This window comes from Rhinoderma darwinii, chromosome 4, assembly GCF_050947455.1.
Source record: "Rhinoderma darwinii isolate aRhiDar2 chromosome 4, aRhiDar2.hap1, whole genome shotgun sequence".
Classification (NCBI taxonomy): Eukaryota; Metazoa; Chordata; class Amphibia; order Anura; family Rhinodermatidae; genus Rhinoderma; species Rhinoderma darwinii.
Genome location: NC_134690.1, coordinates 5,192,445 through 5,212,654, shown reverse-complemented (window position 1 = coordinate 5,212,654; position 20,210 = coordinate 5,192,445). Strand labels below are relative to the sequence as shown.

The following is a 20,210-nucleotide window of genomic DNA, read 5'->3' as shown; positions in this document are numbered from 1 at the left end:
TGACAAATTTAAAGGCTTTCTTTGTGTTAAAAGGAACACATAGTTCCTTGTTTCTGCCCAGTTTCGAACAGGGGACCTTTCGCGTGTTAGGCGAACGTGATAACCACTACACTACAGAAACTTCCCCTTGATACAAAAACCCACCATTGCAGAAACCAAAGTTTGACAAATTGAAAGGCTTTCTTTGTGTTAAAAGGAAGACATAGTTCCATGTTTCTGCCCTGTCTCGAACAGGGGACCTTTCGCGTGTTAGGCGAACGTGATAACCACTACACTACAGAAACTTGGATATTGATTGTTCCGCAACCCACAACCCGCAAGCCATGCAGAAACGAATTGAGAAAAAGAATCCAGCCAATTAGTGGCAACATAAAAAATTCCATGTTTCTGCCCTGTCTCGAACAGGGGACCTTTCGCGTGTTAGGCGAACGTGATAACCACTACACTACAGAAACTTCCCCTTGATACAAAAACCCACCATTGCAGAAACCAAAGTTTGACAAATTTAAAGGCTTTCTTTGTGTTAAAAGGAACACATAGTTCCTTGTTTCTGCCCAGTTTCGAACAGGGGACCTTTCGCGTGTGAGGCGAACGTGATAACCACTACACTACAGAAACTTGGATATTGATTGTTCCGCAACCCACAACCCGCAAGCCATGCAGAAACGAATTGAGAAAAAGAATCCAGCCAATTAGTGCCAACAAAAAAAATTGCATGTTTCTGCCCTGTCTCGAACAGGGGACCTTTCGCGTGTTAGGCGAACGTGATAACCACTACACTACAGAAACTTCCCCTTGATACAAAAACCCACCATTGCAGAAACCAAAGTTTGACAAATTGAAAGGCTTTCTTTGTGTTAAAAGGAAGACATAGTTCCATGTTTCTGCCCTGTCTCGAACAGGGGACCTTTCGCGTGTTAGGCGAACGTGATAACCACTACACTACAGAAACTTGGATATTGATTGTTCCGCAACCCACAACCCGCAAGCCATGCAGAAACGAATTGAGAAAAAGAATCCAGCCAATTAGTGCCAACAAAAAAAATTCCATGTTTCTGCCCTGTCTCGAACAGGGGACCTTTCGCGTGTTAGGCGAACGTGATAACCACTACACTACAGAAACTTGGATATTGATTGTTCCGCAACCCACAACCCGCAAGCCATGCAGAAACGAATTGAGAAAAAGAATCCAGCCAATTAGTGGCAACATAAAAAATTCCATGTTTCTGCCCTGTCTCGAACAGGGGACCTTTCGCGTGTTAGGCGAACGTGATAACCACTACACTACAGAAACTTGGATATTGATTGTTCCGCAACCCACAACCCGCAAGCCATGCAGAAACGAATTGAGAAAAAGAATCCAGCCAATTAGTGCCAACAAAAAAAATTCCATGTTTCTGCCCTGTCTCGAACAGGGGACCTTTCGCGTGTAAGGCGAACGTGATAACCACTACACTACAGAAACTTGGATATTGATTGTTCCGTAACCCACAACCCGCAAGCCATGCAGAAACGAATTGAGAAAAAGAATCCAGCCAATTAGTGCCAACAAAAAAAATTGCATGTTTCTGCCCTGTCTCGAACAGGGGACCTTTCGCGTGTTAGGCGAACGTGATAACCACTACACTACAGAAACTTCCCCTTGATACAAAAACCCACCATTGCAGAAACCAAAGTTTGACAAATTGAAAGGCTTTCTTTGTGTTAAAAGGAAGACATAGTTCCATGTTTCTGCCCTGTCTCGAACAGGGGACCTTTCGCGTGTTAGGCGAACGTGATAACCACTACACTACAGAAACTTGGATATTGATTGTTCCGCAACCCACAACCCGCAAGCCATGCAGAAACGAATTGAGAAAAAGAATCCAGCCAATTAGTGGCAACATAAAAAATTCCATGTTTCTGCCCTGTCTCGAACCGGGGACCTTTCGCGTGTTAGGCGAACGTGATAACCACTACACTACAGAAACTTGGATATTGATTGTTCCGCAACCCACAACCCGCAAGCCATGCAGAAACGAATTGAGAAAAATAATCCAGCCAATTAGTGCCAACAAAAAAAATTCCATGTTTCTGCCCTGTCTCGAACAGGGGACCTTTCGCGTGTTAGGCGAACGTGATAACCACTACACTACAGAAACTTCCCCTTGATACAAAAACCCACCATTGCAGAAACCAAAGTTTGACAAATTTAAAGGCTTTCTTTGTGTTAAAAGGAACACATAGTTCCTTGTTTCTGCCCAGTTTCGAACAGGGGACCTTTCGCGTGTGAGGCGAACGTGATAACCACTACACTACAGAAACTTGGATATTGATTGTTCCGCAACCCACAACCCGCAAGCCATGCAGAAACGAATTGAGAAAAAGAATCCAGCCAATTAGTGCCAACAAAAAAAATTGCATGTTTCTGCCCTGTCTCGAACAGGGGACCTTTCGCGTGTTAGGCGAACGTGATAACCACTACACTACAGAAACTTCCCCTTGATACAAAAACCCACCATTGCAGAAACCAAAGTTTGACAAATTGAAAGGCTTTCTTTGTGTTAAAAGGAAGACATAGTTCCATGTTTCTGCCCTGTCTCGAACAGGGGACCTTTCGCGTGTTAGGCGAACGTGATAACCACTACACTACAGAAACTTGGATATTGATTGTTCCGCAACCCACAACCCGCAAGCCATGCAGAAACGAATTGAGAAAAAGAATCCAGCCAATTAGTGCCAACAAAAAAAATTGCATGTTTCTGCCCTGTCTCGAACAGGGGACCTTTCGCGTGTTAGGCGAACGTGATAACCACTACACTACAGAAACTTCCCCTTGATACAAAAACCCACCATTGCAGAAACCAAAGTTTGACAAATTGAAAGGCTTTCTTTGTGTTAAAAGGAAGACATAGTTCCATGTTTCTGCCCTGTCTCGAACAGGGGACCTTTCGCGTGTTAGGCGAACGTGATAACCACTACACTACAGAAACTTGGATATTGATTGTTCCGCAACCCACAACCCGCAAGCCATGCAGAAACGAATTGAGAAAAAGAATCCAGCCAATTAGTGGCAACATAAAAAATTCCATGTTTCTGCCCTGTCTCGAACAGGGGACCTTTCGCGTGTTAGGCGAACGTGATAACCACTACACTACAGAAACTTGGATATTGATTGTTCCGCAACCCACAACCCGCAAGCCATGCAGAAACGAATTGAGAAAAAGAATCCAGCCAATTAGTGCCAACAAAAAAAATTCCATGTTTCTGCCCTGTCTCGAACAGGGGACCTTTCGCGTGTAAGGCGAACGTGATAACCACTACACTACAGAAACTTGGATATTGATTGTTCCGCAACCCACAACCCGCAAGCCATGCAGAAACGAATTGAGAAAAATAATCCAGCCAATTAGTGCCAACAAAAAAAATTCCATGTTTCTGCCCTGTCTCGAACAGGGGACCTTTCGCGTGTTAGGCGAACGTGATAACCACTACACTACAGAAACTTCCCCTTGATACAAAAACCCACCATTGCAGAAACCAAAGTTTGACAAATTGAAAGGCTTTCTTTGTGTTAAAAGGAAGACATAGTTCCATGTTTCTGCCCTGTCTCGAACAGGGGACCTTTCGCGTGTTAGGCGAACGTGATAACCACTACACTACAGAAACTTGGATATTGATTGTTCCGCAACCCACAACCCGCAAGCCATGCAGAAACGAATTGAGAAAAAGAATCCAGCCAATTAGTGGCAACATAAAAAATTCCATGTTTCTGCCCTGTCTCGAACAGGGGACCTTTCGCGTGTTAGGCGAACGTGATAACCACTACACTACAGAAACTTGGATATTGATTGTTCCGCAACCCACAACCCGCAAGCCATGCAGAAACGAATTGAGAAAAAGAATCCAGCCAATTAGTGCCAACAAAAAAAATTCCATGTTTCTGCCCTGTCTCGAACAGGGGACCTTTCGCGTGTAAGGCGAACGTGATAACCACTACACTACAGAAACTTGGATATTGATTGTTCCGCAACCCACAACCCGCAAGCCATGCAGAAACGAATTGAGAAAAAGAATCCAGCCAATTAGTGCCAACAAAAAAAATTGCATGTTTCTGCCCTGTCTCGAACAGGGGACCTTTCGCGTGTTAGGCGAACGTGATAACCACTACACTACAGAAACTTCCCCTTGATACAAAAACCCACCATTGCAGAAACCAAAGTTTGACAAATTGAAAGGCTTTCTTTGTGTTAAAAGGAAGACATAGTTCCATGTTTCTGCCCCGTCTCGAACAGGGGACCTTTCGCGTGTTAGGCGAACGTGATAACCACTACACTACAGAAACTTGGATATTGATTGTTCCGCAACCCACAACCCGCAAGCCATGCAGAAACGAATTGAGAAAAAGAATCCAGCCAATTAGTGGCAACATAAAAAATTCCATGTTTCTGCCCTGTCTCGAACAGGGGACCTTTCGCGTGTTAGGCGAACGTGATAACCACTACACTACAGAAACTTGGATATTGATTGTTCCGCAACCCACAACCCGCAAGCCATGCAGAAACGAATTGAGAAAAAGAATCCAGCCAATTAGTGCCAACAAAAAAAATTCCATGTTTCTGCCCTGTCTCGAACAGGGGACCTTTCGCGTGTAAGGCGAACGTGATAACCACTACACTACAGAAACTTGGATATTGATTGTTCCGCAACCCACAACCCGCAAGCCATGCAGAAACGAATTGAGAAAAAGAATCCAGCCAATTAGTGCCAACAAAAAAAATTGCATGTTTCTGCCCTGCCTCGAACAGGGGACCTTTCGCGTGTTAGGCGAACGTGATAACCACTACACTACAGAAACTTCCCCTTGATACAAAAACCCACCATTGCAGAAACCAAAGTTTGACAAATTGAAAGGCTTTCTTTGTGTTAAAAGGAAGACATAGTTCCATGTTTCTGCCCTGTCTCGAACAGGGGACCTTTCGCGTGTTAGGCGAACGTGATAACCACTACACTACAGAAACTTGGATATTGATTGTTCCGCAACCCACAACCCGCAAGCCATGCAGAAACGAATTGAGAAAAAGAATCCAGCCAATTAGTGCCAACAAAAAAAATTCCATGTTTCTGCCCTGTCTCGAACAGGGGACCTTTCGCGTGTAAGGCGAACGTGATAACCACTACACTACAGAAACTTGGATATTGATTGTTCCGCAACCCACAACCCGCAAGCCATGCAGAAACGAATTGAGAAAAAGAATCCAGCCAATTAGTGCCAACAAAAAAAATTGCATGTTTCTGCCCTGTCTCGAACAGGGGACCTTTCGCGTGTTAGGCGAACGTGATAACCACTACACTACAGAAACTTGGATATTGATTGTTCCGCAACCCACAACCCGCAAGCCATGCAGAAACGAATTGAGAAAAAGAATCCAGCCAATTAGTGCCAACAAAAAAAATTGCATGTTTCTGCCCTGTCTCGAACAGGGGACCTTTCGCGTGTTAGGCGAACGTGATAACCACTACACTACAGAAACTTCCCCTTGATACAAAAACCCACCATTGCAGAAACCAAAGTTTGACAAATTGAAAGGCTTTCTTTGTGTTAAAAGGAAGACATAGTTCCATGTTTCTGCCCTGTCTAGAACAGGGGACCTTTCGCGTGTTAGGCGAACGTGATAACCACTACACTACAGAAACTTGGATATTGATTGTTCCGCAACCCACAACCCGCAAGCCATGCAGAAACGAATTGAGAAAAAGAATCCAGCCAATTAGTGCCAACAAAAAAAATTCCATGTTTCTGCCCTGTCTCGAACAGGGGACCTTTCGCGTGTAAGGCGAACGTGATAACCACTACACTACAGAAACTTGGATATTGATTGTTCCGCAACCCACAACCCGCAAGCCATGCAGAAACGAATTGAGAAAAAGAATCCAGCCAATTAGTGCCAACAAAAAAAATTGCATGTTTCTGCCCTGTCTCGAACAGGGGACCTTTCGCGTGTTAGGCGAACGTGATAACCACTACACTACAGAAACTTCCCCTTGATACAAAAACCCACCATTGCAGAAACCAAAGTTTGACAAATTGAAAGGCTTTCTTTGTGTTAAAAGGAAGACATAGTTCCATGTTTCTGCCCCGTCTCGAACAGGGGACCTTTCGCGTGTTAGGCGAACGTGATAACCACTACACTACAGAAACTTGGATATTGATTGTTCCGCAACCCACAACCCGCAAGCCATGCAGAAACGAATTGAGAAAAAGAATCCAGCCAATTAGTGGCAACATAAAAAATTCCATGTTTCTGCCCTGTCTCGAACAGGGGACCTTTCGCGTGTTAGGCGAACGTGATAACCACTACACTACAGAAACTTGGATATTGATTGTTCCGCAACCCACAACCCGCAAGCCATGCAGAAACGAATTGAGAAAAAGAATCCAGCCAATTAGTGCCAACAAAAAAAATTCCATGTTTCTGCCCTGTCTCGAACAGGGGACCTTTCGCGTGTTAGGCGAACGTGATAACCACTACACTACAGAAACTTCCCCTTGATACAAAAACCCACCATTGCAGAAACCAAAGTTTGACAAATTGAAAGGCTTTCTTTGTGTTAAAAGGAAGACATAGTTCCATGTTTCTGCCCTGTCTCGAACAGGGGACCTTTCGCGTGTTAGGCGAACGTGATAACCACTACACTACAGAAACTTGGATATTGATTGTTCCGCAACCCACAACCCGCAAGCCATGCAGAAACGAATTGAGAAAAAGAATCCAGCCAATTAGTGCCAACAAAAAAAATTCCATGTTTCTGCCCTGTCTCGAACAGGGGACCTTTCGCGTGTAAGGCGAACGTGATAACCACTACACTACAGAAACTTGGATATTGATTGTTCCGCAACCCACAACCCGCAAGCCATGCAGAAACGAATTGAGAAAAAGAATCCAGCCAATTAGTGCCAACAAAAAAAATTGCATGTTTCTGCCCTGTCTCGAACAGGGGACCTTTCGCGTGTTAGGCGAACGTGATAACCACTACACTACAGAAACTTCCCCTTGATACAAAAACCCACCATTGCAGAAACCAAAGTTTGACAAATTGAAAGGCTTTCTTTGTGTTAAAAGGAAGACATAGTTCCATGTTTCTGCCCCGTCTCGAACAGGGGACCTTTCGCGTGTTAGGCGAACGTGATAACCACTACACTACAGAAACTTGGATATTGATTGTTCCGCAACCCACAACCCGCAAGCCATGCAGAAACGAATTGAGAAAAAGAATCCAGCCAATTAGTGGCAACATAAAAAATTCCATGTTTCTGCCCTGTCTCGAACAGGGGACCTTTCGCGTGTTAGGCGAACGTGATAACCACTACACTACAGAAACTTGGATATTGATTGTTCCGCAACCCACAACCCGCAAGCCATGCAGAAACGAATTGAGAAAAAGAATCCAGCCAATTAGTGCCAACAAAAAAAATTCCATGTTTCTGCCCTGTCTCGAACAGGGGACCTTTCGCGTGTAAGGCGAACGTGATAACCACTACACTACAGAAACTTGGATATTGATTGTTCCGCAACCCACAACCCGCAAGCCATGCAGAAACGAATTGAGAAAAAGAATCCAGCCAATTAGTGCCAACAAAAAAAATTGCATGTTTCTGCCCTGCCTCGAACAGGGGACCTTTCGCGTGTTAGGCGAACGTGATAACCACTACACTACAGAAACTTCCCCTTGATACAAAAACCCACCATTGCAGAAACCAAAGTTTGACAAATTGAAAGGCTTTCTTTGTGTTAAAAGGAAGACATAGTTCCATGTTTCTGCCCTGTCTCGAACAGGGGACCTTTCGCGTGTTAGGCGAACGTGATAACCACTACACTACAGAAACTTGGATATTGATTGTTCCGCAACCCACAACCCGCAAGCCATGCAGAAACGAATTGAGAAAAAGAATCCAGCCAATTAGTGCCAACAAAAAAAATTCCATGTTTCTGCCCTGTCTCGAACAGGGGACCTTTCGCGTGTAAGGCGAACGTGATAACCACTACACTACAGAAACTTGGATATTGATTGTTCCGCAACCCACAACCCGCAAGCCATGCAGAAACGAATTGAGAAAAAGAATCCAGCCAATTAGTGCCAACAAAAAAAATTGCATGTTTCTGCCCTGTCTCGAACAGGGGACCTTTCGCGTGTTAGGCGAACGTGATAACCACTACACTACAGAAACTTCCCCTTGATACAAAAACCCACCATTGCAGAAACCAAAGTTTGACAAATTGAAAGGCTTTCTTTGTGTTAAAAGGAAGACATAGTTCCATGTTTCTGCCCTGTCTCGAACAGGGGACCTTTCGCGTGTTAGGCGAACGTGATAACCACTACACTACAGAAACTTGGATATTGATTGTTCCGCAACCCGCAACCCACAACCCGCAAGCCATGCAGAAACGAATTGAGAAAAAGAATCCAGCCAATTAGTGGCAACATAAAAAATTCCATGTTTCTGCCCTGTCTCGAACAGGGGACCTTTCGCGTGTTAGGCGAACGTGATAACCACTACACTACAGAAACTTGGATATTGATTGTTCCGCAACCCACAACCCGCAAGCCATGCAGAAACGAATTGAGAAAAAGAATCCAGCCAATTAGTGCCAACAAAAAAAATTCCATGTTTCTGCCCTGTCTCGAACAGGGGACCTTTCGCGTGTAAGGCGAACGTGATAACCACTACACTACAGAAACTTGGATATTGATTGTTCCGCAACCCACAACCCGCAAGCCATGCAGAAACGAATTGAGAAAAAGAATCCAGCCAATTAGTGCCAACAAAAAAAATTCCATGTTTCTGCCCTGTCTCGAACAGGGGACCTTTCGCGTGTAAGGCGAACGTGATAACCACTACACTACAGAAACTTGGATATTGATTGTTCCGCAACCCACAACCCGCAAGCCATGCAGAAACGAATTGAGAAAAAGAATCCAGCCAATTAGTGCCAACAAAAAAAATTGCATGTTTCTGCCCTGCCTCGAACAGGGGACCTTTCGCGTGTTAGGCGAACGTGATAACCACTACACTACAGAAACTTCCCCTTGATACAAAAACCCACCATTGCAGAAACCAAAGTTTGACAAATTGAAAGGCTTTCTTTGTGTTAAAAGGAAGACATAGTTCCATGTTTCTGCCCTGTCTCGAACAGGGGACCTTTCGCGTGTTAGGCGAACGTGATAACCACTACACTACAGAAACTTGGATATTGATTGTTCCGCAACCCACAACCCGCAAGCCATGCAGAAACGAATTGAGAAAAAGAATCCAGCCAATTAGTGCCAACAAAAAAAATTCCATGTTTCTGCCCTGTCTCGAACAGGGGACCTTTCGCGTGTAAGGCGAACGTGATAACCACTACACTACAGAAACTTGGATATTGATTGTTCCGCAACCCACAACCCGCAAGCCATGCAGAAACGAATTGAGAAAAAGAATCCAGCCAATTAGTGCCAACAAAAAAAATTGCATGTTTCTGCCCTGTCTCGAACAGGGGACCTTTCGCGTGTTAGGCGAACGTGATAACCACTACACTACAGAAACTTCCCCTTGATACAAAAACCCACCATTGCAGAAACCAAAGTTTGACAAATTGAAAGGCTTTCTTTGTGTTAAAAGGAAGACATAGTTCCATGTTTCTGCCCTGTCTCGAACAGGGGACCTTTCGCGTGTTAGGCGAACGTGATAACCACTACACTACAGAAACTTGGATATTGATTGTTCCGCAACCCGCAACCCACAACCCGCAAGCCATGCAGAAACGACTTGAGAAAAAGAATCCAGCCAATTAGTGGCAACATAAAAAATTCCATGTTTCTGCCCTGTCTCGAACAGGGGACCTTTCGCGTGTTAGGCGAACGTGATAACCACTACACTACAGAAACTTGGATATTGATTGTTCCGCAACCCACAACCCGCAAGCCATGCAGAAACGAATTGAGAAAAAGAATCCAGCCAATTAGTGCCAACAAAAAAAATTCCATGTTTCTGCCCTGTCTCGAACAGGGGACCTTTCGCGTGTAAGGCGAACGTGATAACCACTACACTACAGAAACTTGGATATTGATTGTTCCGCAACCCACAACCCGCAAGCCATGCAGAAACGAATTGAGAAAAATAATCCAGCCAATTAGTGCCAACAAAAAAAATTCCATGTTTCTGCCCTGTCTCGAACAGGGGACCTTTCGCGTGTTAGGCGAACGTGATAACCACTACACTACAGAAACTTCCCCTTGATACAAAAACCCACCATTGCAGAAACCAAAGTTTGACAAATTGAAAGGCTTTCTTTGTGTTAAAAGGAAGACATAGTTCCATGTTTCTGCCCTGTCTCGAACAGGGGACCTTTCGCGTGTTAGGCGAACGTGATAACCACTACACTACAGAAACTTGGATATTGATTGTTCCGCAACCCACAACCCGCAAGCCATGCAGAAACGAATTGAGAAAAAGAATCCAGCCAATTAGTGGCAACATAAAAAATTCCATGTTTCTGCCCTGTCTCGAACAGGGGACCTTTCGCGTGTTAGGCGAACGTGATAACCACTACACTACAGAAACTTGGATATTGATTGTTCCGCAACCCACAACCCGCAAGCCATGCAGAAACGAATTGAGAAAAAGAATCCAGCCAATTAGTGCCAACAAAAAAAATTCCATGTTTCTGCCCTGTCTCGAACAGGGGACCTTTCGCGTGTAAGGCGAACGTGATAACCACTACACTACAGAAACTTGGATATTGATTGTTCCGCAACCCACAACCCGCAAGCCATGCAGAAACGAATTGAGAAAAAGAATCCAGCCAATTAGTGCCAACAAAAAAAATTGCATGTTTCTGCCCTGTCTCGAACAGGGGACCTTTCGCGTGTTAGGCGAACGTGATAACCACTACACTACAGAAACTTCCCCTTGATACAAAAACCCACCATTGCAGAAACCAAAGTTTGACAAATTGAAAGGCTTTCTTTGTGTTAAAAGGAAGACATAGTTCCATGTTTCTGCCCTGTCTCGAACAGGGGACCTTTCGCGTGTTAGGCGAACGTGATAACCACTACACTACAGAAACTTGGATATTGATTGTTCCGCAACCCACAACCCGCAAGCCATGCAGAAACGAATTGAGAAAAAGAATCCAGCCAATTAGTGCCAACAAAAAAAATTCCATGTTTCTGCCCTGTCTCGAACAGGGGACCTTTCGCGTGTAAGGCGAACGTGATAACCACTACACTACAGAAACTTGGATATTGATTGTTCCGCAACCCACAACCCGCAAGCCATGCAGAAACGAATTGAGAAAAAGAATCCAGCCAATTAGTGCCAACAAAAAAAATTGCATGTTTCTGCCCTGTCTCGAACAGGGGACCTTTCGCGTGTTAGGCGAACGTGATAACCACTACACTACAGAAACTTCCCCTTGATACAAAAACCCACCATTGCAGAAACCAAAGTTTGACAAATTGAAAGGCTTTCTTTGTGTTAAAAGGAAGACATAGTTCCATGTTTCTGCCCTGTCTCGAACAGGGGACCTTTCGCGTGTTAGGCGAACGTGATAACCACTACACTACAGAAACTTGGATATTGATTGTTCCGCAACCCACAACCCGCAAGCCATGCAGAAACGAATTGAGAAAAAGAATCCAGCCAATTAGTGGCAACATAAAAAATTCCATGTTTCTGCCCTGTCTCGAACAGGGGACCTTTCGCGTGTTAGGCGAACGTGATAACCACTACACTACAGAAACTTGGATATTGATTGTTCCGCAACCCACAACCCGCAAGCCATGCAGAAACGAATTGAGAAAAAGAATCCAGCCAATTAGTGGCAACATAAAAAATTCCATGTTTCTGCCCTGCCTCGAACAGGGGACCTTTCGCGTGTTAGGCGAACGTGATAACCACTACACTACAGAAACTTCCCCTTGATACAAAAACCCACCATTGCAGAAACCAAAGTTTGACAAATTGAAAGGCTTTCTTTGTGTTAAAAGGAAGACATAGTTCCATGTTTCTGCCCTGTCTCGAACAGGGGACCTTTCGCGTGTTAGGCGAACGTGATAACCACTACACTACAGAAACTTGGATATTGATTGTTCCGCAACCCACAACCCGCAAGCCATGCAGAAACGAATTGAGAAAAAGAATCCAGCCAATTAGTGCCAACAAAAAAAATTCCATGTTTCTGCCCTGTCTCGAACAGGGGACCTTTCGCGTGTAAGGCGAACGTGATAACCACTACACTACAGAAACTTGGATATTGATTGTTCCGCAACCCACAACCCGCAAGCCATGCAGAAACGAATTGAGAAAAAGAATCCAGCCAATTAGTGCCAACAAAAAAAATTGCATGTTTCTGCCCTGTCTCGAACAGGGGACCTTTCGCGTGTTAGGCGAACGTGATAACCACTACACTACAGAAACTTCCCCTTGATACAAAAACCCACCATTGCAGAAACCAAAGTTTGACAAATTGAAAGGCTTTCTTTGTGTTAAAAGGAAGACATAGTTCCATGTTTCTGCCCTGTCTCGAACAGGGGACCTTTCGCGTGTTAGGCGAACGTGATAACCACTACACTACAGAAACTTGGATATTGATTGTTCCGCAACCCGCAACCCACAACCCGCAAGCCATGCAGAAACGAATTGAGAAAAAGAATCCAGCCAATTAGTGGCAACATAAAAAATTCCATGTTTCTGCCCTGTCTCGAACAGGGGACCTTTCGCGTGTTAGGCGAACGTGATAACCACTACACTACAGAAACTTGGATATTGATTGTTCCGCAACCCACAACCCGCAAGCCATGCAGAAACGAATTGAGAAAAAGAATCCAGCCAATTAGTGCCAACAAAAAAAATTCCATGTTTCTGCCCTGTCTCGAACAGGGGACCTTTCGCGTGTAAGGCGAACGTGATAACCACTACACTACAGAAACTTGGATATTGATTGTTCCGCAACCCACAACCCGCAAGCCATGCAGAAACGAATTGAGAAAAATAATCCAGCCAATTAGTGCCAACAAAAAAAATTCCATGTTTCTGCCCTGTCTCGAACAGGGGACCTTTCGCGTGTTAGGCGAACGTGATAACCACTACACTACAGAAACTTCCCCTTGATACAAAAACCCACCATTGCAGAAACCAAAGTTTGACAAATTGAAAGGCTTTCTTTGTGTTAAAAGGAAGACATAGTTCCATGTTTCTGCCCTGTCTCGAACAGGGGACCTTTCGCGTGTTAGGCGAACGTGATAACCACTACACTACAGAAACTTGGATATTGATTGTTCCGCAACCCACAACCCGCAAGCCATGCAGAAACGAATTGAGAAAAAGAATCCAGCCAATTAGTGGCAACATAAAAAATTCCATGTTTCTGCCCTGTCTCGAACAGGGGACCTTTCGCGTGTTAGGCGAACGTGATAACCACTACACTACAGAAACTTGGATATTGATTGTTCCGCAACCCACAACCCGCAAGCCATGCAGAAACGAATTGAGAAAAAGAATCCAGCCAATTAGTGCCAACAAAAAAAATTCCATGTTTCTGCCCTGTCTCGAACAGGGGACCTTTCGCGTGTAAGGCGAACGTGATAACCACTACACTACAGAAACTTGGATATTGATTGTTCCGCAACCCACAACCCGCAAGCCATGCAGAAACGAATTGAGAAAAAGAATCCAGCCAATTAGTGCCAACAAAAAAAATTGCATGTTTCTGCCCTGTCTCGAACAGGGGACCTTTCGCGTGTTAGGCGAACGTGATAACCACTACACTACAGAAACTTCCCCTTGATACAAAAACCCACCATTGCAGAAACCAAAGTTTGACAAATTGAAAGGCTTTCTTTGTGTTAAAAGGAAGACATAGTTCCATGTTTCTGCCCTGTCTCGAACAGGGGACCTTTCGCGTGTTAGGCGAACGTGATAACCACTACACTACAGAAACTTGGATATTGATTGTTCCGCAACCCACAACCCGCAAGCCATGCAGAAACGAATTGAGAAAAAGAATCCAGCCAATTAGTGCCAACAAAAAAAATTCCATGTTTCTGCCCTGTCTCGAACAGGGGACCTTTCGCGTGTAAGGCGAACGTGATAACCACTACACTACAGAAACTTGGATATTGATTGTTCCGCAACCCACAACCCGCAAGCCATGCAGAAACGAATTGAGAAAAAGAATCCAGCCAATTAGTGCCAACAAAAAAAATTGCATGTTTCTGCCCTGTCTCGAACAGGGGACCTTTCGCGTGTTAGGCGAACGTGATAACCACTACACTACAGAAACTTCCCCTTGATACAAAAACCCACCATTGCAGAAACCAAAGTTTGACAAATTGAAAGGCTTTCTTTGTGTTAAAAGGAAGACATAGTTCCATGTTTCTGCCCTGTCTCGAACAGGGGACCTTTCGCGTGTTAGGCGAACGTGATAACCACTACACTACAGAAACTTGGATATTGATTGTTCCGCAACCCACAACCCGCAAGCCATGCAGAAACGAATTGAGAAAAAGAATCCAGCCAATTAGTGGCAACATAAAAAATTCCATGTTTCTGCCCTGTCTCGAACAGGGGACCTTTCGCGTGTTAGGCGAACGTGATAACCACTACACTACAGAAACTTGGATATTGATTGTTCCGCAACCCACAACCCGCAAGCCATGCAGAAACGAATTGAGAAAAAGAATCCAGCCAATTAGTGCCAACAAAAAAAATTCCATGTTTCTGCCCTGTCTCGAACAGGGGACCTTTCGCGTGTAAGGCGAACGTGATAACCACTACACTACAGAAACTTGGATATTGATTGTTCCGCAACCCACAACCCGCAAGCCATGCAGAAACGAATTGAGAAAAATAATCCAGCCAATTAGTGCCAACAAAAAAAATTCCATGTTTCTGCCCTGTCTCGAACAGGGGACCTTTCGCGTGTTAGGCGAACGTGATAACCACTACACTACAGAAACTTCCCCTTGATACAAAAACCCACCATTGCAGAAACCAAAGTTTGACAAATTTAAAGGCTTTCTTTGTGTTAAAAGGAACACATAGTTCCTTGTTTCTGCCCAGTTTCGAACAGGGGACCTTTCGCGTGTGAGGCGAACGTGATAACCACTACACTACAGAAACTTGGATATTGATTGTTCCGCAACCCACAACCCGCAAGCCATGCAGAAACGAATTGAGAAAAAGAATCCAGCCAATTAGTGCCAACAAAAAAAATTGCATGTTTCTGCCCTGTCTCGAACAGGGGACCTTTCGCGTGTTAGGCGAACGTGATAACCACTACACTACAGAAACTTCCCCTTGATACAAAACCCCACCATTGCAGAAACCAAAGTTTGACAAATTGAAAGGCTTTCTTTGTGTTAAAAGGAAGACATAGTTCCATGTTTCTGCCCTGTCTCGAACAGGGGACCTTTCGCGTGTTAGGCGAACGTGATAACCACTACACTACAGAAACTTGGATATTGATTGTTCCGCAACCCACAACCCGCAAGCCATGCAGAAACGAATTGAGAAAAAGAATCCAGCCAATTAGTGGCAACATAAAAAATTCCATGTTTCTGCCCTGTCTCGAACAGGGGACCTTTCGCGTGTTAGGCGAACGTGATAACCACTACACTACAGAAACTTGGATATTGATTGTTCCGCAACCCACAACCCGCAAGCCATGCAGAAACGAATTGAGAAAAAGAATCCAGCCAATTAGTGCCAACAAAAAAAATTCCATGTTTCTGCCCTGTCTCGAACAGGGGACCTTTCGCGTGTAAGGCGAACGTGATAACCACTACACTACAGAAACTTGGATATTGATTGTTCCGCAACCCACAACCCGCAAGCCATGCAGAAACGAATTGAGAAAAATAATCCAGCCAATTAGTGGCAACAAAAAAAATTCCATGTTTCTGCCCTGTCTCGAACAGGGGACCTTTCGCGTGTTAGGCGAACGTGATAACCACTACACTACAGAAACTTCCCCTTGATACAAAAACCCACCATTGCAGAAACCAAAGTTTGACAAATTGAAAGGCTTTCTTTGTGTTAAAAGGAAGACATAGTTCCATGTTTCTGCCCTGTCTCGAACAGGGGACCTTTCGCGTGTTAGGCGAACGTGATAACCACTACACTACAGAAACTTGGATATTGATTGTTCCGCAACCCACAACCCGCAAGCCATGCAGAAACGAATTGAGAAAAAGAATCCAGCCAATTAGTGCCAACAAAAAAAATTCCATGTTTCTGCCCTGTCTCGAACAGGGGACCTTTCGCGTGTAAGGCGAACGTGATAACCACTACACTACAGAAACTTGGATATTGATTGTTCCGCAACCCACAACCCGCAAGCCATGCAGAAACGAATTGAGAAAAAGAATCCAGCCAATTAGTGCCAACAAAAAAAATTGCATGTTTCTGCCCTGTCTCGAACAGGGGACCTTTCGCGTGTTAGGCGAACGTGATAACCACTACACTACAGAAACTTCCCCTTGATACAAAAACCCACCATTGCAGAAACCAAAGTTTGACAAATTGAAAGGCTTTCTTTGTGTTAAAAGGAAGACATAGTTCCATGTTTCTGCCCTGTCTCGAACAGGGGACCTTTCGCGTGTTAGGCGAACGTGATAACCACTACACTACAGAAACTTGGATATTGATTGTTCCGCAACCCACAACCCGCAAGCCATGCAGAAACGAATTGAGAAAAAGAATCCAGCCAATTAGTGGCAACATAAAAAATTCCATGTTTCTGCCCTGTCTCGAACAGGGGACCTTTCGCGTGTTAGGCGAACGTGATAACCACTACACTACAGAAACTTGGATATTGATTGTTCCGCAACCCACAACCCGCAAGCCATGCAGAAACGAATTGAGAAAAAGAATCCAGCCAATTAGTGCCAACAAAAAAAATTCCATGTTTCTGCCCTGTCTCGAACAGGGGACCTTTCGCGTGTAAGGCGAACGTGATAACCACTACACTACAGAAACTTGGATATTGATTGTTCCGCAACCCACAACCCGCAAGCCATGCAGAAACGAATTGAGAAAAATAATCCAGCCAATTAGTGCCAACAAAAAAAATTCCATGTTTCTGCCCTGTCTCGAACAGGGGACCTTTCGCGTGTTAGGCGAACGTGATAACCACTACACTACAGAAACTTCCCCTTGATACAAAAACCCACCATTGCAGAAACCAAAGTTTGACAAATTTAAAGGCTTTCTTTGTGTTAAAAGGAACACATAGTTCCTTGTTTCTGCCCAGTTTCGAACAGGGGACCTTTCGCGTGTGAGGCGAACGTGATAACCACTACACTACAGAAACTTGGATATTGATTGTTCCGCAACCCACAACCCGCAAGCCATGCAGAAACGAATTGAGAAAAAGAATCCAGCCAATTAGTGCCAACAAAAAAAATTGCATGTTTCTGCCCTGTCTCGAACAGGGGACCTTTCGCGTGTTAGGCGAACGTGATAACCACTACACTACAGAAACTTCCCCTTGATACAAAACCCCACCATTGCAGAAACCAAAGTTTGACAAATTGAAAGGCTTTCTTTGTGTTAAAAGGAAGACATAGTTCCATGTTTCTGCCCTGTCTCGAACAGGGGACCTTTCGCGTGTTAGGCGAACGTGATAACCACTACACTACAGAAACTTGGATATTGATTGTTCCGCAACCCACAACCCGCAAGCCATGCAGAAACGAATTGAGAAAAAGAATCCAGCCAATTAGTGGCAACATAAAAAATTCCATGTTTCTGCCCTGTCTCGAACAGGGGACCTTTCGCGTGTTAGGCGAACGTGATAACCACTACACTACAGAAACTTGGATATTGATTGTTCCGCAACCCACAACCCGCAAGCCATGCAGAAACGAATTGAGAAAAAGAATCCAGCCAATTAGTGCCAACAAAAAAAATTCCATGTTTCTGCCCTGTCTCGAACAGGGGACCTTTCGCGTGTAAGGCGAACGTGATAACCACTACACTACAGAAACTTGGATATTGATTGTTCCGCAACCCACAACCCGCAAGCCATGCAGAAACGAATTGAGAAAAATAATCCAGCCAATTAGTGCCAACAAAAAAAATTCCATGTTTCTGCCCTGTCTCGAACAGGGGACCTTTCGCGTGTTAGGCGAACGTGATAACCACTACACTACAGAAACTTCCCCTTGATACAAAAACCCACCATTGCAGAAACCAAAGTTTGACAAATTTAAAGGCTTTCTTTGTGTTAAAAGGAACACATAGTTCCTTGTTTCTGCCCAGTTTCGAACAGGGGACCTTTCGCGTGTGAGGCGAACGTGATAACCACTACACTACAGAAACTTGGATATTGATTGTTCCGCAACCCACAACCCGCAAGCCATGCAGAAACGAATTGAGAAAAAGAATCCAGCCAATTAGTGCCAACAAAAAAAATTGCATGTTTCTGCCCTGTCTCGAACAGGGGACCTTTCGCGTGTTAGGCGAACGTGATAACCACTACACTACAGAAACTTCCCCTTGATACAAAAACCCACCATTGCAGAAACCAAAGTTTGACAAATTGAAAGGCTTTCTTTGTGTTAAAAGGAAGACATAGTTCCATGTTTCTGCCCTGTCTCGAACAGGGGACCTTTCGCGTGTTAGGCGAACGTGATAACCACTACACTACAGAAACTTGGATATTGATTGTTCCGCAACCCACAACCCGCAAGCCATGCAGAAACGAATTGAGAAAAAGAATCCAGCCAATTAGTGCCAACAAAAAAAATTCCATGTTTCTGCCCTGTCTCGAACAGGGGACCTTTCGCGTGTAAGGCGAACGTGATAACCACTACACTACAGAAACTTGGATATTGATTGTTCCGCAACCCACAACCCGCAAGCCATGCAGAAACGAATTGAGAAAAATAATCCAGCCAATTAGTGCCAACAAAAAAAATTGCATGTTTCTGCCCTGTCTCGAACAGGGGACCTTTCGCGTGTTAGGCGAACGTGATAACCACTACACTACAGAAACTTCCCCTTGATACAAAAACCCACCATTGCAGAAACCAAAGTTTGACAAATTTAAAGGCTTTCTTTGTGTTAAAAGGAACACATAGTTCCTTGTTTCTGCCCAGTTTCGAACAGGGGACCTTTCGCGTGTGAGGCGAACGTGATAACCACTACACTACAGAAACTTGGATATTGATTGTTCCGCAACCCGCAACCCACAACCCGCAAGCCATGCAGAAACGAATTGAGAAAAAGAATCCAGCCAATTAGTGCCAACAAAAAAAATTGCATGTTTCTGCCCTGTCTCGAACAGGGGACATTTCGCGTGTAAGGCGAACGTGATAAACACTACACTACAGAAACTTGGATATTGATTGTTCAGCAACCCACAACCCGCAAGCCATGCAGAAACGAATTGAGAAAAATAATCCAGCCAATTAGTGGCAACAAAAAAAATTCCATGTTTCTGCCCTGTCTCGAACAGGGGACCTTTCGCGTGTTAGGCGAACGTGATAACCACTACACTACAGAAACTTCCCCTTGATACAAAAACCCACCATTGCAGAAACCAAAGTTTGACAAATTGAAAGGCTTTCTTTGTGTTAAAAGGAAGACATAGTTCCATGTTTCTGCCCTGTCTCGAACAGGGGACCTTTCGCGTGTTAGGCGAACGTGATAACCACTACACTACAGAAACTTGGATATTGATTGTTCCGCAACCCACAACCCGCAAGCCATGCAGAAACGAATTGAGAAAAAGAATCCAGCCAATTAGTGCCAACAAAAAAAATTCCATGTTTCTGCCCTGTCTCGAACAGGGGACCTTTCGCGTGTAAGGCGAACGTGATAACCACTACACTACAGAAACTTGGATATTGATTGTTCCGCAACCCACAACCCGCAAGCCATGCAGAAACGAATTGAGAAAAAGAATCCAGCCAATTAGTGCCAACAAAAAAAATTGCATGTTTCTGCCCTGTCTCGAACAGGGGACCTTTCGCGTGTTAGGCGAACGTGATAACCACTACACTACAGAAACTTCCCCTTGATACAAAAACCCACCATTGCAGAAACCAAAGTTTGACAAATTGAAAGGCTTTCTTTGTGTTAAAAGGAAGACATAGTTCCATGTTTCTGCCCCGTCTCGAACAGGGGACCTTTCGCGTGTTAGGCGAACGTGATAACCACTACACTACAGAAACTTGGATAT

General features: G+C 44.4%; 108 non-coding genes across 108 annotated transcripts; all 108 read right to left on the bottom strand.

Moving 5' to 3' along the window:
- Nucleotides 1-211: 211 nt before the first annotated feature.
- TRNAV-AAC (transfer RNA valine (anticodon AAC)) lies at nucleotides 212-284 on the bottom strand. Its single transcript has one exon. It is a non-coding gene; the product is annotated as a tRNA-Val (tRNA).
- Nucleotides 285-382: 98 nt separating this feature from the next.
- Nucleotides 383-455, bottom strand: TRNAV-AAC (transfer RNA valine (anticodon AAC)). Its single transcript has one exon. It is a non-coding gene; the product is annotated as a tRNA-Val (tRNA).
- Nucleotides 456-545: 90 nt separating this feature from the next.
- Nucleotides 546-618, bottom strand: TRNAV-CAC (transfer RNA valine (anticodon CAC)). The gene has a single exon. It is a non-coding gene; the product is annotated as a tRNA-Val (tRNA).
- Nucleotides 619-716: 98 nt separating this feature from the next.
- On the bottom strand, nucleotides 717-789 carry TRNAV-AAC (transfer RNA valine (anticodon AAC)). Its single transcript has one exon. It is a non-coding gene; the product is annotated as a tRNA-Val (tRNA).
- Nucleotides 790-879: 90 nt separating this feature from the next.
- TRNAV-AAC (transfer RNA valine (anticodon AAC)) lies at nucleotides 880-952 on the bottom strand. The gene has a single exon. It is a non-coding gene; the product is annotated as a tRNA-Val (tRNA).
- A 98-nt stretch (nucleotides 953-1,050) lies between these two features.
- TRNAV-AAC (transfer RNA valine (anticodon AAC)) lies at nucleotides 1,051-1,123 on the bottom strand. Its single transcript has one exon. It is a non-coding gene; the product is annotated as a tRNA-Val (tRNA).
- A 98-nt stretch (nucleotides 1,124-1,221) lies between these two features.
- Nucleotides 1,222-1,294, bottom strand: TRNAV-AAC (transfer RNA valine (anticodon AAC)). Its single transcript has one exon. It is a non-coding gene; the product is annotated as a tRNA-Val (tRNA).
- A 98-nt stretch (nucleotides 1,295-1,392) lies between these two features.
- Nucleotides 1,393-1,465, bottom strand: TRNAV-UAC (transfer RNA valine (anticodon UAC)). Its single transcript has one exon. It is a non-coding gene; the product is annotated as a tRNA-Val (tRNA).
- Nucleotides 1,466-1,563: 98 nt separating this feature from the next.
- TRNAV-AAC (transfer RNA valine (anticodon AAC)) lies at nucleotides 1,564-1,636 on the bottom strand. The gene has a single exon. It is a non-coding gene; the product is annotated as a tRNA-Val (tRNA).
- A 90-nt stretch (nucleotides 1,637-1,726) lies between these two features.
- Nucleotides 1,727-1,799, bottom strand: TRNAV-AAC (transfer RNA valine (anticodon AAC)). The gene has a single exon. It is a non-coding gene; the product is annotated as a tRNA-Val (tRNA).
- Nucleotides 1,800-2,068: 269 nt separating this feature from the next.
- TRNAV-AAC (transfer RNA valine (anticodon AAC)) lies at nucleotides 2,069-2,141 on the bottom strand. Its single transcript has one exon. It is a non-coding gene; the product is annotated as a tRNA-Val (tRNA).
- Nucleotides 2,142-2,231: 90 nt separating this feature from the next.
- TRNAV-CAC (transfer RNA valine (anticodon CAC)) lies at nucleotides 2,232-2,304 on the bottom strand. Its single transcript has one exon. It is a non-coding gene; the product is annotated as a tRNA-Val (tRNA).
- A 98-nt stretch (nucleotides 2,305-2,402) lies between these two features.
- Nucleotides 2,403-2,475, bottom strand: TRNAV-AAC (transfer RNA valine (anticodon AAC)). The gene has a single exon. It is a non-coding gene; the product is annotated as a tRNA-Val (tRNA).
- Nucleotides 2,476-2,565: 90 nt separating this feature from the next.
- On the bottom strand, nucleotides 2,566-2,638 carry TRNAV-AAC (transfer RNA valine (anticodon AAC)). Its single transcript has one exon. It is a non-coding gene; the product is annotated as a tRNA-Val (tRNA).
- A 98-nt stretch (nucleotides 2,639-2,736) lies between these two features.
- On the bottom strand, nucleotides 2,737-2,809 carry TRNAV-AAC (transfer RNA valine (anticodon AAC)). Its single transcript has one exon. It is a non-coding gene; the product is annotated as a tRNA-Val (tRNA).
- Nucleotides 2,810-2,899: 90 nt separating this feature from the next.
- On the bottom strand, nucleotides 2,900-2,972 carry TRNAV-AAC (transfer RNA valine (anticodon AAC)). The gene has a single exon. It is a non-coding gene; the product is annotated as a tRNA-Val (tRNA).
- A 98-nt stretch (nucleotides 2,973-3,070) lies between these two features.
- Nucleotides 3,071-3,143, bottom strand: TRNAV-AAC (transfer RNA valine (anticodon AAC)). The gene has a single exon. It is a non-coding gene; the product is annotated as a tRNA-Val (tRNA).
- A 98-nt stretch (nucleotides 3,144-3,241) lies between these two features.
- On the bottom strand, nucleotides 3,242-3,314 carry TRNAV-UAC (transfer RNA valine (anticodon UAC)). The gene has a single exon. It is a non-coding gene; the product is annotated as a tRNA-Val (tRNA).
- A 98-nt stretch (nucleotides 3,315-3,412) lies between these two features.
- Nucleotides 3,413-3,485, bottom strand: TRNAV-AAC (transfer RNA valine (anticodon AAC)). The gene has a single exon. It is a non-coding gene; the product is annotated as a tRNA-Val (tRNA).
- A 90-nt stretch (nucleotides 3,486-3,575) lies between these two features.
- Nucleotides 3,576-3,648, bottom strand: TRNAV-AAC (transfer RNA valine (anticodon AAC)). Its single transcript has one exon. It is a non-coding gene; the product is annotated as a tRNA-Val (tRNA).
- Nucleotides 3,649-3,746: 98 nt separating this feature from the next.
- Nucleotides 3,747-3,819, bottom strand: TRNAV-AAC (transfer RNA valine (anticodon AAC)). The gene has a single exon. It is a non-coding gene; the product is annotated as a tRNA-Val (tRNA).
- A 98-nt stretch (nucleotides 3,820-3,917) lies between these two features.
- TRNAV-UAC (transfer RNA valine (anticodon UAC)) lies at nucleotides 3,918-3,990 on the bottom strand. The gene has a single exon. It is a non-coding gene; the product is annotated as a tRNA-Val (tRNA).
- A 98-nt stretch (nucleotides 3,991-4,088) lies between these two features.
- Nucleotides 4,089-4,161, bottom strand: TRNAV-AAC (transfer RNA valine (anticodon AAC)). Its single transcript has one exon. It is a non-coding gene; the product is annotated as a tRNA-Val (tRNA).
- A 261-nt stretch (nucleotides 4,162-4,422) lies between these two features.
- Nucleotides 4,423-4,495, bottom strand: TRNAV-AAC (transfer RNA valine (anticodon AAC)). Its single transcript has one exon. It is a non-coding gene; the product is annotated as a tRNA-Val (tRNA).
- A 98-nt stretch (nucleotides 4,496-4,593) lies between these two features.
- TRNAV-UAC (transfer RNA valine (anticodon UAC)) lies at nucleotides 4,594-4,666 on the bottom strand. The gene has a single exon. It is a non-coding gene; the product is annotated as a tRNA-Val (tRNA).
- A 261-nt stretch (nucleotides 4,667-4,927) lies between these two features.
- On the bottom strand, nucleotides 4,928-5,000 carry TRNAV-AAC (transfer RNA valine (anticodon AAC)). Its single transcript has one exon. It is a non-coding gene; the product is annotated as a tRNA-Val (tRNA).
- Nucleotides 5,001-5,098: 98 nt separating this feature from the next.
- TRNAV-UAC (transfer RNA valine (anticodon UAC)) lies at nucleotides 5,099-5,171 on the bottom strand. Its single transcript has one exon. It is a non-coding gene; the product is annotated as a tRNA-Val (tRNA).
- Nucleotides 5,172-5,269: 98 nt separating this feature from the next.
- On the bottom strand, nucleotides 5,270-5,342 carry TRNAV-AAC (transfer RNA valine (anticodon AAC)). The gene has a single exon. It is a non-coding gene; the product is annotated as a tRNA-Val (tRNA).
- Nucleotides 5,343-5,440: 98 nt separating this feature from the next.
- TRNAV-AAC (transfer RNA valine (anticodon AAC)) lies at nucleotides 5,441-5,513 on the bottom strand. The gene has a single exon. It is a non-coding gene; the product is annotated as a tRNA-Val (tRNA).
- Nucleotides 5,514-5,774: 261 nt separating this feature from the next.
- On the bottom strand, nucleotides 5,775-5,847 carry TRNAV-UAC (transfer RNA valine (anticodon UAC)). The gene has a single exon. It is a non-coding gene; the product is annotated as a tRNA-Val (tRNA).
- Nucleotides 5,848-5,945: 98 nt separating this feature from the next.
- Nucleotides 5,946-6,018, bottom strand: TRNAV-AAC (transfer RNA valine (anticodon AAC)). Its single transcript has one exon. It is a non-coding gene; the product is annotated as a tRNA-Val (tRNA).
- A 261-nt stretch (nucleotides 6,019-6,279) lies between these two features.
- Nucleotides 6,280-6,352, bottom strand: TRNAV-AAC (transfer RNA valine (anticodon AAC)). Its single transcript has one exon. It is a non-coding gene; the product is annotated as a tRNA-Val (tRNA).
- Nucleotides 6,353-6,450: 98 nt separating this feature from the next.
- On the bottom strand, nucleotides 6,451-6,523 carry TRNAV-AAC (transfer RNA valine (anticodon AAC)). The gene has a single exon. It is a non-coding gene; the product is annotated as a tRNA-Val (tRNA).
- A 90-nt stretch (nucleotides 6,524-6,613) lies between these two features.
- On the bottom strand, nucleotides 6,614-6,686 carry TRNAV-AAC (transfer RNA valine (anticodon AAC)). The gene has a single exon. It is a non-coding gene; the product is annotated as a tRNA-Val (tRNA).
- Nucleotides 6,687-6,784: 98 nt separating this feature from the next.
- Nucleotides 6,785-6,857, bottom strand: TRNAV-UAC (transfer RNA valine (anticodon UAC)). Its single transcript has one exon. It is a non-coding gene; the product is annotated as a tRNA-Val (tRNA).
- Nucleotides 6,858-6,955: 98 nt separating this feature from the next.
- On the bottom strand, nucleotides 6,956-7,028 carry TRNAV-AAC (transfer RNA valine (anticodon AAC)). The gene has a single exon. It is a non-coding gene; the product is annotated as a tRNA-Val (tRNA).
- A 261-nt stretch (nucleotides 7,029-7,289) lies between these two features.
- TRNAV-AAC (transfer RNA valine (anticodon AAC)) lies at nucleotides 7,290-7,362 on the bottom strand. Its single transcript has one exon. It is a non-coding gene; the product is annotated as a tRNA-Val (tRNA).
- A 98-nt stretch (nucleotides 7,363-7,460) lies between these two features.
- On the bottom strand, nucleotides 7,461-7,533 carry TRNAV-UAC (transfer RNA valine (anticodon UAC)). The gene has a single exon. It is a non-coding gene; the product is annotated as a tRNA-Val (tRNA).
- A 261-nt stretch (nucleotides 7,534-7,794) lies between these two features.
- Nucleotides 7,795-7,867, bottom strand: TRNAV-AAC (transfer RNA valine (anticodon AAC)). Its single transcript has one exon. It is a non-coding gene; the product is annotated as a tRNA-Val (tRNA).
- A 98-nt stretch (nucleotides 7,868-7,965) lies between these two features.
- Nucleotides 7,966-8,038, bottom strand: TRNAV-UAC (transfer RNA valine (anticodon UAC)). The gene has a single exon. It is a non-coding gene; the product is annotated as a tRNA-Val (tRNA).
- Nucleotides 8,039-8,136: 98 nt separating this feature from the next.
- Nucleotides 8,137-8,209, bottom strand: TRNAV-AAC (transfer RNA valine (anticodon AAC)). Its single transcript has one exon. It is a non-coding gene; the product is annotated as a tRNA-Val (tRNA).
- Nucleotides 8,210-8,299: 90 nt separating this feature from the next.
- TRNAV-AAC (transfer RNA valine (anticodon AAC)) lies at nucleotides 8,300-8,372 on the bottom strand. Its single transcript has one exon. It is a non-coding gene; the product is annotated as a tRNA-Val (tRNA).
- Nucleotides 8,373-8,477: 105 nt separating this feature from the next.
- Nucleotides 8,478-8,550, bottom strand: TRNAV-AAC (transfer RNA valine (anticodon AAC)). Its single transcript has one exon. It is a non-coding gene; the product is annotated as a tRNA-Val (tRNA).
- Nucleotides 8,551-8,648: 98 nt separating this feature from the next.
- Nucleotides 8,649-8,721, bottom strand: TRNAV-UAC (transfer RNA valine (anticodon UAC)). The gene has a single exon. It is a non-coding gene; the product is annotated as a tRNA-Val (tRNA).
- Nucleotides 8,722-8,819: 98 nt separating this feature from the next.
- On the bottom strand, nucleotides 8,820-8,892 carry TRNAV-UAC (transfer RNA valine (anticodon UAC)). Its single transcript has one exon. It is a non-coding gene; the product is annotated as a tRNA-Val (tRNA).
- Nucleotides 8,893-9,153: 261 nt separating this feature from the next.
- TRNAV-AAC (transfer RNA valine (anticodon AAC)) lies at nucleotides 9,154-9,226 on the bottom strand. Its single transcript has one exon. It is a non-coding gene; the product is annotated as a tRNA-Val (tRNA).
- A 98-nt stretch (nucleotides 9,227-9,324) lies between these two features.
- On the bottom strand, nucleotides 9,325-9,397 carry TRNAV-UAC (transfer RNA valine (anticodon UAC)). Its single transcript has one exon. It is a non-coding gene; the product is annotated as a tRNA-Val (tRNA).
- Nucleotides 9,398-9,495: 98 nt separating this feature from the next.
- TRNAV-AAC (transfer RNA valine (anticodon AAC)) lies at nucleotides 9,496-9,568 on the bottom strand. The gene has a single exon. It is a non-coding gene; the product is annotated as a tRNA-Val (tRNA).
- Nucleotides 9,569-9,658: 90 nt separating this feature from the next.
- On the bottom strand, nucleotides 9,659-9,731 carry TRNAV-AAC (transfer RNA valine (anticodon AAC)). The gene has a single exon. It is a non-coding gene; the product is annotated as a tRNA-Val (tRNA).
- Nucleotides 9,732-9,836: 105 nt separating this feature from the next.
- TRNAV-AAC (transfer RNA valine (anticodon AAC)) lies at nucleotides 9,837-9,909 on the bottom strand. The gene has a single exon. It is a non-coding gene; the product is annotated as a tRNA-Val (tRNA).
- Nucleotides 9,910-10,007: 98 nt separating this feature from the next.
- TRNAV-UAC (transfer RNA valine (anticodon UAC)) lies at nucleotides 10,008-10,080 on the bottom strand. The gene has a single exon. It is a non-coding gene; the product is annotated as a tRNA-Val (tRNA).
- Nucleotides 10,081-10,178: 98 nt separating this feature from the next.
- TRNAV-AAC (transfer RNA valine (anticodon AAC)) lies at nucleotides 10,179-10,251 on the bottom strand. The gene has a single exon. It is a non-coding gene; the product is annotated as a tRNA-Val (tRNA).
- Nucleotides 10,252-10,341: 90 nt separating this feature from the next.
- On the bottom strand, nucleotides 10,342-10,414 carry TRNAV-AAC (transfer RNA valine (anticodon AAC)). The gene has a single exon. It is a non-coding gene; the product is annotated as a tRNA-Val (tRNA).
- Nucleotides 10,415-10,512: 98 nt separating this feature from the next.
- Nucleotides 10,513-10,585, bottom strand: TRNAV-AAC (transfer RNA valine (anticodon AAC)). Its single transcript has one exon. It is a non-coding gene; the product is annotated as a tRNA-Val (tRNA).
- Nucleotides 10,586-10,683: 98 nt separating this feature from the next.
- TRNAV-UAC (transfer RNA valine (anticodon UAC)) lies at nucleotides 10,684-10,756 on the bottom strand. The gene has a single exon. It is a non-coding gene; the product is annotated as a tRNA-Val (tRNA).
- Nucleotides 10,757-10,854: 98 nt separating this feature from the next.
- TRNAV-AAC (transfer RNA valine (anticodon AAC)) lies at nucleotides 10,855-10,927 on the bottom strand. The gene has a single exon. It is a non-coding gene; the product is annotated as a tRNA-Val (tRNA).
- A 90-nt stretch (nucleotides 10,928-11,017) lies between these two features.
- Nucleotides 11,018-11,090, bottom strand: TRNAV-AAC (transfer RNA valine (anticodon AAC)). The gene has a single exon. It is a non-coding gene; the product is annotated as a tRNA-Val (tRNA).
- A 98-nt stretch (nucleotides 11,091-11,188) lies between these two features.
- Nucleotides 11,189-11,261, bottom strand: TRNAV-UAC (transfer RNA valine (anticodon UAC)). The gene has a single exon. It is a non-coding gene; the product is annotated as a tRNA-Val (tRNA).
- Nucleotides 11,262-11,359: 98 nt separating this feature from the next.
- TRNAV-AAC (transfer RNA valine (anticodon AAC)) lies at nucleotides 11,360-11,432 on the bottom strand. The gene has a single exon. It is a non-coding gene; the product is annotated as a tRNA-Val (tRNA).
- Nucleotides 11,433-11,522: 90 nt separating this feature from the next.
- Nucleotides 11,523-11,595, bottom strand: TRNAV-AAC (transfer RNA valine (anticodon AAC)). The gene has a single exon. It is a non-coding gene; the product is annotated as a tRNA-Val (tRNA).
- A 98-nt stretch (nucleotides 11,596-11,693) lies between these two features.
- Nucleotides 11,694-11,766, bottom strand: TRNAV-AAC (transfer RNA valine (anticodon AAC)). The gene has a single exon. It is a non-coding gene; the product is annotated as a tRNA-Val (tRNA).
- Nucleotides 11,767-12,027: 261 nt separating this feature from the next.
- Nucleotides 12,028-12,100, bottom strand: TRNAV-AAC (transfer RNA valine (anticodon AAC)). The gene has a single exon. It is a non-coding gene; the product is annotated as a tRNA-Val (tRNA).
- Nucleotides 12,101-12,198: 98 nt separating this feature from the next.
- On the bottom strand, nucleotides 12,199-12,271 carry TRNAV-UAC (transfer RNA valine (anticodon UAC)). The gene has a single exon. It is a non-coding gene; the product is annotated as a tRNA-Val (tRNA).
- Nucleotides 12,272-12,369: 98 nt separating this feature from the next.
- Nucleotides 12,370-12,442, bottom strand: TRNAV-AAC (transfer RNA valine (anticodon AAC)). Its single transcript has one exon. It is a non-coding gene; the product is annotated as a tRNA-Val (tRNA).
- Nucleotides 12,443-12,532: 90 nt separating this feature from the next.
- Nucleotides 12,533-12,605, bottom strand: TRNAV-AAC (transfer RNA valine (anticodon AAC)). Its single transcript has one exon. It is a non-coding gene; the product is annotated as a tRNA-Val (tRNA).
- A 105-nt stretch (nucleotides 12,606-12,710) lies between these two features.
- On the bottom strand, nucleotides 12,711-12,783 carry TRNAV-AAC (transfer RNA valine (anticodon AAC)). Its single transcript has one exon. It is a non-coding gene; the product is annotated as a tRNA-Val (tRNA).
- Nucleotides 12,784-12,881: 98 nt separating this feature from the next.
- On the bottom strand, nucleotides 12,882-12,954 carry TRNAV-UAC (transfer RNA valine (anticodon UAC)). The gene has a single exon. It is a non-coding gene; the product is annotated as a tRNA-Val (tRNA).
- A 98-nt stretch (nucleotides 12,955-13,052) lies between these two features.
- On the bottom strand, nucleotides 13,053-13,125 carry TRNAV-AAC (transfer RNA valine (anticodon AAC)). Its single transcript has one exon. It is a non-coding gene; the product is annotated as a tRNA-Val (tRNA).
- A 90-nt stretch (nucleotides 13,126-13,215) lies between these two features.
- Nucleotides 13,216-13,288, bottom strand: TRNAV-AAC (transfer RNA valine (anticodon AAC)). Its single transcript has one exon. It is a non-coding gene; the product is annotated as a tRNA-Val (tRNA).
- Nucleotides 13,289-13,386: 98 nt separating this feature from the next.
- On the bottom strand, nucleotides 13,387-13,459 carry TRNAV-AAC (transfer RNA valine (anticodon AAC)). The gene has a single exon. It is a non-coding gene; the product is annotated as a tRNA-Val (tRNA).
- A 98-nt stretch (nucleotides 13,460-13,557) lies between these two features.
- On the bottom strand, nucleotides 13,558-13,630 carry TRNAV-UAC (transfer RNA valine (anticodon UAC)). The gene has a single exon. It is a non-coding gene; the product is annotated as a tRNA-Val (tRNA).
- Nucleotides 13,631-13,728: 98 nt separating this feature from the next.
- Nucleotides 13,729-13,801, bottom strand: TRNAV-AAC (transfer RNA valine (anticodon AAC)). The gene has a single exon. It is a non-coding gene; the product is annotated as a tRNA-Val (tRNA).
- Nucleotides 13,802-13,891: 90 nt separating this feature from the next.
- TRNAV-AAC (transfer RNA valine (anticodon AAC)) lies at nucleotides 13,892-13,964 on the bottom strand. Its single transcript has one exon. It is a non-coding gene; the product is annotated as a tRNA-Val (tRNA).
- A 98-nt stretch (nucleotides 13,965-14,062) lies between these two features.
- TRNAV-UAC (transfer RNA valine (anticodon UAC)) lies at nucleotides 14,063-14,135 on the bottom strand. Its single transcript has one exon. It is a non-coding gene; the product is annotated as a tRNA-Val (tRNA).
- Nucleotides 14,136-14,233: 98 nt separating this feature from the next.
- On the bottom strand, nucleotides 14,234-14,306 carry TRNAV-AAC (transfer RNA valine (anticodon AAC)). The gene has a single exon. It is a non-coding gene; the product is annotated as a tRNA-Val (tRNA).
- A 90-nt stretch (nucleotides 14,307-14,396) lies between these two features.
- TRNAV-AAC (transfer RNA valine (anticodon AAC)) lies at nucleotides 14,397-14,469 on the bottom strand. The gene has a single exon. It is a non-coding gene; the product is annotated as a tRNA-Val (tRNA).
- A 98-nt stretch (nucleotides 14,470-14,567) lies between these two features.
- On the bottom strand, nucleotides 14,568-14,640 carry TRNAV-AAC (transfer RNA valine (anticodon AAC)). Its single transcript has one exon. It is a non-coding gene; the product is annotated as a tRNA-Val (tRNA).
- Nucleotides 14,641-14,738: 98 nt separating this feature from the next.
- TRNAV-UAC (transfer RNA valine (anticodon UAC)) lies at nucleotides 14,739-14,811 on the bottom strand. Its single transcript has one exon. It is a non-coding gene; the product is annotated as a tRNA-Val (tRNA).
- A 98-nt stretch (nucleotides 14,812-14,909) lies between these two features.
- Nucleotides 14,910-14,982, bottom strand: TRNAV-AAC (transfer RNA valine (anticodon AAC)). The gene has a single exon. It is a non-coding gene; the product is annotated as a tRNA-Val (tRNA).
- A 90-nt stretch (nucleotides 14,983-15,072) lies between these two features.
- TRNAV-CAC (transfer RNA valine (anticodon CAC)) lies at nucleotides 15,073-15,145 on the bottom strand. The gene has a single exon. It is a non-coding gene; the product is annotated as a tRNA-Val (tRNA).
- A 98-nt stretch (nucleotides 15,146-15,243) lies between these two features.
- On the bottom strand, nucleotides 15,244-15,316 carry TRNAV-AAC (transfer RNA valine (anticodon AAC)). The gene has a single exon. It is a non-coding gene; the product is annotated as a tRNA-Val (tRNA).
- Nucleotides 15,317-15,406: 90 nt separating this feature from the next.
- Nucleotides 15,407-15,479, bottom strand: TRNAV-AAC (transfer RNA valine (anticodon AAC)). The gene has a single exon. It is a non-coding gene; the product is annotated as a tRNA-Val (tRNA).
- Nucleotides 15,480-15,577: 98 nt separating this feature from the next.
- On the bottom strand, nucleotides 15,578-15,650 carry TRNAV-AAC (transfer RNA valine (anticodon AAC)). Its single transcript has one exon. It is a non-coding gene; the product is annotated as a tRNA-Val (tRNA).
- A 98-nt stretch (nucleotides 15,651-15,748) lies between these two features.
- TRNAV-UAC (transfer RNA valine (anticodon UAC)) lies at nucleotides 15,749-15,821 on the bottom strand. Its single transcript has one exon. It is a non-coding gene; the product is annotated as a tRNA-Val (tRNA).
- A 98-nt stretch (nucleotides 15,822-15,919) lies between these two features.
- TRNAV-AAC (transfer RNA valine (anticodon AAC)) lies at nucleotides 15,920-15,992 on the bottom strand. Its single transcript has one exon. It is a non-coding gene; the product is annotated as a tRNA-Val (tRNA).
- A 90-nt stretch (nucleotides 15,993-16,082) lies between these two features.
- TRNAV-AAC (transfer RNA valine (anticodon AAC)) lies at nucleotides 16,083-16,155 on the bottom strand. Its single transcript has one exon. It is a non-coding gene; the product is annotated as a tRNA-Val (tRNA).
- A 98-nt stretch (nucleotides 16,156-16,253) lies between these two features.
- Nucleotides 16,254-16,326, bottom strand: TRNAV-UAC (transfer RNA valine (anticodon UAC)). Its single transcript has one exon. It is a non-coding gene; the product is annotated as a tRNA-Val (tRNA).
- A 98-nt stretch (nucleotides 16,327-16,424) lies between these two features.
- TRNAV-AAC (transfer RNA valine (anticodon AAC)) lies at nucleotides 16,425-16,497 on the bottom strand. The gene has a single exon. It is a non-coding gene; the product is annotated as a tRNA-Val (tRNA).
- Nucleotides 16,498-16,587: 90 nt separating this feature from the next.
- On the bottom strand, nucleotides 16,588-16,660 carry TRNAV-AAC (transfer RNA valine (anticodon AAC)). The gene has a single exon. It is a non-coding gene; the product is annotated as a tRNA-Val (tRNA).
- A 98-nt stretch (nucleotides 16,661-16,758) lies between these two features.
- Nucleotides 16,759-16,831, bottom strand: TRNAV-AAC (transfer RNA valine (anticodon AAC)). The gene has a single exon. It is a non-coding gene; the product is annotated as a tRNA-Val (tRNA).
- A 98-nt stretch (nucleotides 16,832-16,929) lies between these two features.
- Nucleotides 16,930-17,002, bottom strand: TRNAV-UAC (transfer RNA valine (anticodon UAC)). The gene has a single exon. It is a non-coding gene; the product is annotated as a tRNA-Val (tRNA).
- Nucleotides 17,003-17,100: 98 nt separating this feature from the next.
- TRNAV-AAC (transfer RNA valine (anticodon AAC)) lies at nucleotides 17,101-17,173 on the bottom strand. Its single transcript has one exon. It is a non-coding gene; the product is annotated as a tRNA-Val (tRNA).
- A 90-nt stretch (nucleotides 17,174-17,263) lies between these two features.
- Nucleotides 17,264-17,336, bottom strand: TRNAV-CAC (transfer RNA valine (anticodon CAC)). Its single transcript has one exon. It is a non-coding gene; the product is annotated as a tRNA-Val (tRNA).
- Nucleotides 17,337-17,434: 98 nt separating this feature from the next.
- On the bottom strand, nucleotides 17,435-17,507 carry TRNAV-AAC (transfer RNA valine (anticodon AAC)). The gene has a single exon. It is a non-coding gene; the product is annotated as a tRNA-Val (tRNA).
- Nucleotides 17,508-17,597: 90 nt separating this feature from the next.
- Nucleotides 17,598-17,670, bottom strand: TRNAV-AAC (transfer RNA valine (anticodon AAC)). The gene has a single exon. It is a non-coding gene; the product is annotated as a tRNA-Val (tRNA).
- Nucleotides 17,671-17,768: 98 nt separating this feature from the next.
- On the bottom strand, nucleotides 17,769-17,841 carry TRNAV-AAC (transfer RNA valine (anticodon AAC)). The gene has a single exon. It is a non-coding gene; the product is annotated as a tRNA-Val (tRNA).
- A 98-nt stretch (nucleotides 17,842-17,939) lies between these two features.
- TRNAV-UAC (transfer RNA valine (anticodon UAC)) lies at nucleotides 17,940-18,012 on the bottom strand. The gene has a single exon. It is a non-coding gene; the product is annotated as a tRNA-Val (tRNA).
- A 98-nt stretch (nucleotides 18,013-18,110) lies between these two features.
- Nucleotides 18,111-18,183, bottom strand: TRNAV-AAC (transfer RNA valine (anticodon AAC)). Its single transcript has one exon. It is a non-coding gene; the product is annotated as a tRNA-Val (tRNA).
- A 90-nt stretch (nucleotides 18,184-18,273) lies between these two features.
- TRNAV-CAC (transfer RNA valine (anticodon CAC)) lies at nucleotides 18,274-18,346 on the bottom strand. The gene has a single exon. It is a non-coding gene; the product is annotated as a tRNA-Val (tRNA).
- A 98-nt stretch (nucleotides 18,347-18,444) lies between these two features.
- On the bottom strand, nucleotides 18,445-18,517 carry TRNAV-AAC (transfer RNA valine (anticodon AAC)). The gene has a single exon. It is a non-coding gene; the product is annotated as a tRNA-Val (tRNA).
- Nucleotides 18,518-18,607: 90 nt separating this feature from the next.
- Nucleotides 18,608-18,680, bottom strand: TRNAV-AAC (transfer RNA valine (anticodon AAC)). The gene has a single exon. It is a non-coding gene; the product is annotated as a tRNA-Val (tRNA).
- A 98-nt stretch (nucleotides 18,681-18,778) lies between these two features.
- On the bottom strand, nucleotides 18,779-18,851 carry TRNAV-UAC (transfer RNA valine (anticodon UAC)). Its single transcript has one exon. It is a non-coding gene; the product is annotated as a tRNA-Val (tRNA).
- A 98-nt stretch (nucleotides 18,852-18,949) lies between these two features.
- On the bottom strand, nucleotides 18,950-19,022 carry TRNAV-AAC (transfer RNA valine (anticodon AAC)). The gene has a single exon. It is a non-coding gene; the product is annotated as a tRNA-Val (tRNA).
- Nucleotides 19,023-19,112: 90 nt separating this feature from the next.
- TRNAV-CAC (transfer RNA valine (anticodon CAC)) lies at nucleotides 19,113-19,185 on the bottom strand. The gene has a single exon. It is a non-coding gene; the product is annotated as a tRNA-Val (tRNA).
- Nucleotides 19,186-19,461: 276 nt separating this feature from the next.
- Nucleotides 19,462-19,534, bottom strand: TRNAV-AAC (transfer RNA valine (anticodon AAC)). Its single transcript has one exon. It is a non-coding gene; the product is annotated as a tRNA-Val (tRNA).
- Nucleotides 19,535-19,624: 90 nt separating this feature from the next.
- On the bottom strand, nucleotides 19,625-19,697 carry TRNAV-AAC (transfer RNA valine (anticodon AAC)). Its single transcript has one exon. It is a non-coding gene; the product is annotated as a tRNA-Val (tRNA).
- Nucleotides 19,698-19,795: 98 nt separating this feature from the next.
- Nucleotides 19,796-19,868, bottom strand: TRNAV-UAC (transfer RNA valine (anticodon UAC)). Its single transcript has one exon. It is a non-coding gene; the product is annotated as a tRNA-Val (tRNA).
- A 98-nt stretch (nucleotides 19,869-19,966) lies between these two features.
- Nucleotides 19,967-20,039, bottom strand: TRNAV-AAC (transfer RNA valine (anticodon AAC)). The gene has a single exon. It is a non-coding gene; the product is annotated as a tRNA-Val (tRNA).
- Nucleotides 20,040-20,210: the final 171 nt, after the last annotated feature.